Genomic DNA, 9,236 nt, shown 5'->3' on the forward strand with positions numbered 1-9,236 from the left:
CTCCCCCCGCAGCCTGGCTGGAAACATTAGAAGGGACTGAGGCGGCGAGATGTCTAAAATAGGAAGACGCCGGGGACGCTGGCCTGGCTGCCCGCGACGCTGGCTGCGGGGATCGGGCTGTGCAGATGGAGAGGCTCAGAGGTGAGGCAGACACGGGGCTCAACATCTGGAAGCCGGCTCTGGGGCCCCGGGGCCCTGTGGGAAGAGGGGGAGGCTGACCCGCTCTGGGAGGGGGTGGGGGTCCACTCTGCCCGCCACCCAGCACCCGAACCCCAGGGGCTTCTCCCAGGCCCCTGCTGGAACCTCCCACTCAAATCTGTTCTCAGACACTTCCTGCAGTGTGGGGGATGCAGTCATTGACTCAGCCATCCATTCAGTTAGTCACTAAATATTTTTTGAGCATCTAGTCCTCGCCAGACACTGGGCCGGTGCTGGGTCTGCAGGGGAGCCAGGCGCAGCGTCTGGCCCGCTGCAGGGAAAACAGCTTGCAGGGAACAGGTCACTGCAGGCGCCACCGGGGCACAGAGCAGGGGTCTGGCCCGGCTGGGGTGTGAGGTCAAGCAGGCTCCCTGGAGGAAGGGGGACCTAAGTGAGGTAGCAGCCAGCCAGGGGAGGAAGAAGAGCAATCACCTGTGTCGTTTTTAAAAGGGGGTAAGCTCTAGGTGGTTGGAGCAGAGGGGACAGGGGTGGAGAGAGCCAGGGCTGAGGAACAAGGCGGGGCAGGTGGGGCAGGGCTGTGGGGACAGTCTTGGTCCATGAGAGTGGCAGGATCCCTGTTTCCTTGGGCAGGCATCCCTGAGTGTCACGTAGAAGAGGCAGGTGGCAGGACAGAGCTGGACTGGGGGGGGCTGTGGCCTCGTCAAGAAGAGCCATGGAAGCACTGGGTACCATTTGTGAAGCACCCACCAGAGGTGACCCGGGTTGGAGAGGTCACCGGCATTGCCTCTTGTGAGCCTCGCAGTGGTCCCTTCTCGTAGACAGTGGTCATTGCTTGGACAAAGACCATGCAGGTTAGAGAGAAGGATGGACTCGTCCAGGTCATAAGTAGTGATTGACATCCAGGGCAGAATCACAGCCTTGGAGCTGGGGGTGAGGGGACCACCATGCAGTCATTCATGCCACATCTCCGGGCCTCACAAGCACGCTCAGGAGACAGACAAGGCCCATGGGCCTGAGGGGAGAGAGTTGAGCCCAATCAGGGAAGGCTGCCTGGGAGGGGAGGCATCTGACCTGGCAGAGAGGGAACAGGCTGAGCAGGGAGGGAAGGCGTGCAGGCCCAGGGGTGGCAGGAGAAAGGCAGGGAGACCAGAAGGGGACATTAAGTGGCTGGGAGAACGTCAGGGCCAAAGAGCAGGCAGGGAGTGCCAGCCTGGGGCTGTGGGCTTGTCCCGGGGGCCACATGCCGTCCGGAAGACCTCTGTGCGGAGAATGACCTCCTTTCCAGTGGATGCCCGGACGTTCCTGCAAGCGGCCCCCCCAGCACTGCGCTCAGAGCAGGAGAGAATGTTCTGCCCCCACAGAACACCAGGAGCCAAGCGCCAGTGACCTGCTTTTGGGAGACATGGCTCTGGTGTGGGTGGGGGACATCACGAGGAGGGCGGTGGAGACAGAGCTGGGCAGGAGGCTGGCGAGACCTCATGGAGGGGAGTCCACACAGGGTCCCTCCCAGCTACCCATGGCTGCCCAGCTGCCTCCAGAGGACCAGTGGCTGCTGACGTGGTTGGCCTGGCCACAAGGAAGCTCCTCCTGTCCCCCCAACCCGCCTCCCCCACCTTGGTCCACATGGATTCCAGCTCCCAGCCTCCTGCTCCTTTAATTACAGGGAGACCAGGCCCGACCCAGGCTGGCTGCAGGCTCCAGGCTCCCGGGCCCTCCTGATCAGGGGCTGTGGGGACAGGCCCTATGAGGTGGGAGGTGGCCTAGGAGTGGGGAATCTGCCCTGGGGACCACCTACCCATGGGTGGGTTCAGGTCCAGTGTGCTCCAGCTCTCCAGGGTCCCTGGGTCCTGGGAGTTCTGGAAACCAATTTTTCACGTAGACACATGGAGAACTTTCTAGAGTATGGAAGCTGAGAGGAGGAGGCTGAAACCCTGGGCTTACATCTCAGCTCTGCCACCCAAGTGGGTGACTCCGGGTGTTAGTTACGAAAGCCTCGTGAGCGGCTAGAACGAGGCCACTCATAGCCCTAACCTCAGAGGGTTCTTGTGCGGATTAAAGGGGATCATGAGCCTCAAAGGGCTTTGTGCATGGCTGGCTGGGTGTGTCTGAAGCACTCAGTAATGCTCATCCTTATATAAGCTTTTGTGATCACAAGCTTTTTCCCCTCACCACAGCCTAGTGAGGGCGGGGCTGGGGGCGGGAGAACACAGGCCCATTTTACAGACAAGGAAGCCGAGGTTCCAACTCGACTTAAATGACTCACGACTCAGGGTTAGGCTCAGGCTGCACCCTTCACTCAGCTGCATCCCCAGAACCTGTTGAGACCAGGAAGTGGGTCTTGGGGAAGGAAGATCTGGGCCCCCATCCTGGCTGTGCCTCCAAGTGGTGGCGTGACCTCCCTGGGCTTTACCTTCTTCACCAGACAAGGAACAGTTGGATTAACCGAGCATCCTCCCATCCATTTCCCTCTTTTTATGACTCAGATGTGTTTAGATATGCAAACAGAGCTCCTGCCCTCCAGGGATGCATTTACAATGAATGTATATTGCACATCAGGCATGGGGCTCCGTTTCTCTCCACTGGGGAAAACCATACCAGCACAATCAGACTCCTCTCCTTCTGTTTAGTGGCTACAAAACATTCCACCCTTTGGCTGTGCCATACCTGGATTGAGCCAATCCCCTCCTGATGGACACCTAGGTTGCTGCACTTTCTTGGTGACAATAAGCAATGCTTCAATGAGATATACATATATATGTAATATATATATATATATATATACACACACACACAACACACACATACACACATACATATTTTGTACTGGGGATTGAACTCAGGTTACATATCTTTAATCCTTTTTATTTTTTTATCTGGAAACAGGGTTTTGCTAAGTTGCTAAAGCTGGCCTCAAACTTGGCATCCTCCTGCCTCGGCCTCCCACGTCGCTGGGATTACAGCATGCACCACCACGCCCGGCTACTGTGAGTATCTTGACTGTACCCTGTGCACACCTGTCTAATGATCTCCGTGTGGTAAAACTGTCAATACAAACTTGCTGGGTTTGTCAATACAAAGCACCTGCATCGGTACATCCCCAGTGTGGCTGCAAAAGGAACTCAGGCCCCATCTGGATCTTGTATTCATTTCACCAACAGTTAACAAGTGCTGATTTGGTGCCCAGTCCTGTCCTAGCACCTGGGATGGCCAGCGTCTTTTCTCACATGGATTTATATTCTATCTGGAGGGAGAGGAGCGCTATTTAGAAAATTAAATCTGGGCCCAGGAGAGTAAATTCTGAGCAGTAACTTGACAGGCAAGGTGAATCCAGGGGGCCAGCCTCCAGGGGTGGGCGGGGCCACTGCAAGGGCTCCACCGGAGTGAGGCTGGCGGGCAGGAGGTCATGTGATGGCCAGAGTGGCTGGGGCTGGGGGCTGGGTGGAAGAGTGGCCCAAGAGAAGAGATAAAAGTCTGGGGCTGCTCCGGGGAGGGCCTGTGGGCCAGGGAGGGTGGGGGTCATTGCAGGTAGAAGCAGGGGAGTGACCTGTGGGATCCCTGGCTGCTGTGTGGAGTGTGGGCTCAGGGAGACCAAGTAGGGCACTGCTCCAGCCCTTCGAGGTGCAAGATGCGGGGACCTCCAGCAGGGATTGGGGCCAGGAGTGGAGAAAAGCACCCCAATTCTGGACGCGTGGGCAGAGCCAGAACAGCTAACCAGGCAGACACAGAAGCAGGGAAAAGAAATGTGCCCAGAATGGCCCCGAGGCTTCTGGACCGACCAATAGGCTGGTCTTCAGAGCTGAGGCTGCAGCATCAGAGCTCAGGGCGGCAGTAAGGCAGGGTCTGCCAAAGTGCCCAGCACAGCTGGGCATGCGGTCCTGCTGCGTTCCCATCCCAGCCGCAGTGGCCTGTCACTCCATGTAATTGAAGGAGCTAAGTGGTCACCAATGGCCATGGGTGGGGGGACAGTAGCCCCGCAGTGGGCATGCAGGAGGCAGGCACCTGCTGGCTGGCTTGCTCAGCATCTCCCTGCTGGGAAGGACACGGCCAGCCAAGTCCTGGGCCGGGCCAAGCCTAAGAGCCAGGCACATAAAGGAGGAACCAAAACCCAGAGATCTAAAAAGCGAGCAGAGGGCAAAGCCGGGGTGCAAAGCGGGAGCCCCCAGCCCAGCAGAGTCAAGAAAGCTTTTACAAAGGAAGGACCAGCTGAGTTGGACTGTGAGGGGTGAAGAGGAGTCCCCGCAGATGGCAGCAGGACAGGCACGTGACCCGACTGCATGTGTCCAACAACCCGGGCTGCATGTGCTTTCAAGCTATTTTCTGCTCTGGGTTCTGATTTTCTAGCTAAAGCCTCCTGTCCAATGCCAAATGGAGCCTCTGAGGAGCCCACAGCCTCCTGCTGCTCCCCACATTCTGAGCTGGGCAGAGGCTGATGTGGGCCGGCACCGTGTCACCGCTCTGCAGGCTGTCACGCAGGTACTTCAGGCTGGCCCCTGCCCCACACCTCTTGGTGAGCCTCGAGGGTCCTGGGGGGCTGCTGCCTCCCTGCCCTCTCCACCTCCTCTCTTATTATTATTCTCTACCTCTCCTAGCTTGACTCTAAGAGTTGGGTTTCTCCCAGGGAAGACACGGCAAGAGTTCAGCCATTTGGAGCTTAGGACCTGCCTGGGTCCAAATCCCCAGCTTCCAATTACCTGCTGGGCACATGATTCCCCTTCTTGGTGCCTCGGTTTCCTCATCTGTAACTGGAGGATACAGATAGGCACCGAAAGGCTGAGAGGAGAATGGAGTCTCTGAGGCAGGTAGAACGTAGACGAGGACCTGGGCCAGAAGAGGTGCCCAGTGCTTCTGAATCGGAAACCTGCAAAACCACGTGAGCTGCCCCCATCCCATCTCCTCCCACGACTTCCCTTCCCTCTCCCTCCCTCCCGCCAGCCACATGCCTCCTTGATTCCCTTCTTTGTTTCCCCTTAGATACTGGGATTGAACCTGGGGGCTCTACCACTGAGCTACACCCCCACCCCCAGCCCTTTTTATTTTTTTAACACAGGGTCTCGCTCTCACTATTTTGCTCAGTCTGGCCTTGAACATGGGATCCTCCTGCCTCAGCCTCCGGAGTTGCTGGGATTAAAGGCCTGGGCCACCAGGCACCACCACGCCCTGGTTCCTCCTTGTTTTCTTTTGAACTGTCCATGACCAGCACGCCTCACCCCAGGGTTTCCTGATGTCCTCTGCTTGGAGTGAGGCCTCCTGGCAGCTCTCCCGAAAGAGCTGGTCTCTGGTCCTGGACGGCCCTGCAGCTGTAGCCCCAGAACCTAGCACAGCACCTAGCACAGGGGACCCCCCACCAAAAAAAAAAAAAAAACACTTAACGAGGGAGATATTTTTGGAATGACTAAGGGTTAGTAATTGTCATCCCCACACATGCCCAAGGAGCGCTTTGAAGGCTTCAGGACATCTCACGTGAATACACCCCCATCTCTCCCTGCATCTTAATGCTCCCCAGCTGTACTAGATTGTCCCTTCTCATGAAGGGCTGGGACCCCAGGACCAGAAAGGGGCCAGCAGGTCATGAGCCTGTTCCGCTTTCACAGAGGTTTGCGGAGCCCCATTTCACAGATGGGAGCCCTGAGTGGCTGAGAAGCCGCCGAGCTGGGTTTGACCCTCACCTCCCCAGTGGGTGACACCCACCCAGCCAAGGAGGCGAGGAGCATGTCAGGGTGCAGGGAGAGGTACATGGTGGAAAAGGACCTGTGAGAAGAGACGTCAAGAAGAGGGGTCTGGGCACCCGAGACTCTGCTTTATCTCCTGGGTCTCTCAAAGCCGCTGTCCTCCTCCAGCCCCTGCACTTGAAGACGGTCAGCGCTGCTTCCTTCCTTCCTTCAAAGGCCTCAAACCCCAGGGTTGGTCCTTCCAACGAGTTCTGAGCCACCCCGGGTTTGCAGGGCGAGACACAAGGCAGGAGCCCCAGGGAGGCAAAGAGGAGCCGGGGCCAGCCAGTTCCACGGGCACACGTGGGTAGGGACCTGCGAGGTCCAGCGTCCACCCGGGGAATCCCAATCGGTTGTCCTGAGGAAACCAGAGGAGGAAGTGGCAGACCCGCTTTACATGGGGGAGGAAGTGGTAGGAGTAGGGTCCCAAACCTGGGCCGCCAGACACCCTACTTTTGGGGCCAGATTAGAATCCAGTACCTCTGTGGTGCTGTCAGGAGCCTTCAGTAAGTGCCCCACCCCACCCCCACACACGCTGATCCCAGGGCCGCTCTCAACCACAAGGCCGTGGCTTCTCTGGCCACACAAATCATCATCAAACAACCTCAAACCTTTCTGGAAAGTTGCGAGCTAGAAAGAAATGCCCGGTGTTAGGGGGTTTTTAGATTTTCAGGGCTGGGAGGATGGGGATGGTGGTCTGGAGTCCTCAAAGTTCCCCCAAATCATCGGACCACGATGCACTGGGGGGCTCGACTTGAGATGTCCCTGTTGCAAGGTTCAATGGTCCTGCCTTATGTGCCCAGAAGCCCTGGAGACATCAGTGTCCCCAGCCCCCTGCGTCCCTGCTGCAGGAGTCTGGTCAGGAGGTCGGGGCAGGGGTGAGACAGGCAGGCATTGGGGTGGGGTGTCTTCAGCAGCAGGTAGAGCAGCGCTCTCTGTCCCCTGGTCAAGCCCCCAAGAGAACCCCTGGAGCCCTGATTCCCAGGTTGGGAGCAACTGGAGAGCTCACCAGTGTCCTCTGACATCCTTGACCCCACTCTGCTCGCTCACCTCTGGGGACAGGCCCCGGGAACTCCCTCCCTCCCAGGCAATCCTCCGGGAGACAAACCCTGGGGTTGGGCGGGCCCTGGCTTTGCCCTCTGTGGCCAGGCAGAGTGACTCTGCCCTGGGGAAGCCCCTGCAGTCATCAGATCCCCCGACATGAGCTCAGCTCTCTGCACTTCACCTGACCTCCTTGCTCCCCGCGGTTTCTTGGCTGGTGTTCAGGTTTGGCGAGTCCGGAAAAACCTCAAGGAGCCTGGAAATTGACATGGCAATGGCAGCAGCCCATGCAATCTGGGAAACTTTAGCCAGGGACCGTGCCAAACGCAGGAGACCCAGAAACTAGTGAACCAGAGAACCAGCCCATAATCATGTCCCCTCAGATTGGGGGTGGGGGACACCCGCCTGGGGGAGGGCTAATTTTCCAGCAGCAACAGAGAGAGCATTTGGGTGGATGGACTCAAGAGAGCAAAGGCCCAGCTGGTCAGACCACAGAGCTGGCCCAGTGGCTCAGAACAGAGAGGCCGTAGAGTTGGCCAGCTTTCTGGAAAGGATCAGGGAGTAGACACTTTAGGCTCAAACACGGTTAGTGGAAAGCGCCATAGACAACCCACAAAGGAATGAGCACAGCTGCGTACCAATAAAACTTTATTTGTTGATGCTCAAATTGGAATTTCATAGTTTCTTCTTCTGTCACAAATAATATTCTCCTTTTGATCCCCCTCCCCTAGCCATTTAAAACTGTAAAAATCATTCTTAGCCCACAGGTGTCGCAAGAACAGGCAACAGACCACAGCCCTGCTGGTTATGTGCCGGGATGATGGGAGATGGTGCTGGGGCACTGGAATTCTCGAGTAAGGTTTTCAGGGCGATATGGTCAGAGGCTGGCAGCAGGTGATGTACTTACAGCCCGGGATGATGAATTGCTTAATTCATCAACTTGCCTTCCTTCTAACCTGTCTGCCAATCACGCCATTGCTAGCCGTTAAGAAGCTAGGAAAATGTGTGTTTAGATCAATGTCTTTCACATATATTGGGAAATTTTCTTTTAAAATGTAATTACAGAAGAGTATCAGCTTATCATTAAAGTCAAGCCAATGAATAAGTAAATAGATGAATCAGGGGAAATTTCTTTTCAAATCCAACTCCCCACCCTGGGGTGACCAAGGCCAGGGGTTGGGTGGATAAGGGTGAATCCAGGCCTTTCTAATGCCCAAGGACATGAACTCCATCCAGAGGCTTCATTATTTACACTAACGGTGGCTCATCCTGTACGAGTGTTTAATGACATGATTTTCACTTAGCAACTTAACCGGTATCTTCCCTCTCGGCTCGTGGATCCATCCTCTGATTTTTTGTGCGGTCCATGGGGCTCTAGGCTGTGCCACATGCACCCAGACGGCCCCCTATCGCTGGACATCCAGGCCGGGTCCTGTTTTATGTGATTACACACGAAGCCGTCACGACCCACCCCCAACCTGCACACAGCTCTATCTTTGTACGCCAGGGCTAGTCTTTTTTTTTTTTTTTTTTTTTAACCAGAAAGAGTCTCTGAAGCATAATTGTTGAATTAAAGGGCAGGACAACTTGAAATCAGGGCCCATGTGGCATATGGGAGCAGTTTCCTGCGCTGCTAGGAACAGGCACTGCAAATCCCCTGGGGCCTGGGGAAGTCCTACCCGGCCTTGGGACTCAGGAACCTTCGTGCCTGACTGTCCTGGATGACTCCGGGGCTCAGGCGTCTTCAGAGTGGACTGACCTGCCTCCCCCTGCAGAGTCAGGCAGGATGCCCACCTGGTGGAGACCCTTGGGGAGAATCAGTGCCTTGTCCATTTATCCAACCATCCATCCATGTCTTCAGCAAGTCTTTATTGAGCTCCGATTTCGACTTGAGTCCTCAGGCTGCATCCATGAGCCCATTCACACTCTTGCTGTTCCAGTCTCCGCCGTCTGGTGGAAGTGCGAGTATTTAGTGATTAGTTACCAAGGGTCTATTACGTGCCAGATATTGCTATAGGCACTGAGACTACAGCAGTGATCATAGAAGAAGAAAATCCCTGTCCTTCCAGACTTACAGTCGAGTGGAGGACGCAGATATTGAACATATAAACAAAGATGACAGACATGAGCAATCTAGTAAGGAAGGCAGGAAGCACTGGAGAGTCATTTTGTATGAAGACAGGCCAGGAGAGACCTCTCTGGGCAGAGGTCAGAGGGCATGTGAGAGGGAGCTGTGCAGATGTAGAGAAAAGTATCAAAGGCAGATGGAACAGCCAGTGCAAAGGCCCAGAGGGAGAGCATGTCAGCTTCCAAGGGTCTTGTAAGTAG

The 9,236-nt window shown here is 56.0% G+C and overlaps 1 long non-coding RNA gene across 1 annotated transcript; it reads left to right on the plus strand.

Moving 5' to 3' along the window:
- Positions 1-82: 82 nt before the first annotated feature.
- On the plus strand, positions 83-4,574 carry LOC143391135 (uncharacterized). Its single transcript, XR_013090268.2, has 3 exons — positions 83-141; positions 3,043-3,143; positions 4,501-4,574. It is a non-coding gene; the product is annotated as an uncharacterized LOC143391135 (long non-coding RNA).
- The last annotated feature ends 4,662 nt before the right edge of the window (positions 4,575-9,236 follow it).

Source organism: Callospermophilus lateralis, chromosome 2 (genome assembly GCF_048772815.1).
Source record: "Callospermophilus lateralis isolate mCalLat2 chromosome 2, mCalLat2.hap1, whole genome shotgun sequence".
In the NCBI taxonomy this organism is placed as follows: domain Eukaryota; kingdom Metazoa; phylum Chordata; class Mammalia; order Rodentia; family Sciuridae; genus Callospermophilus; species Callospermophilus lateralis.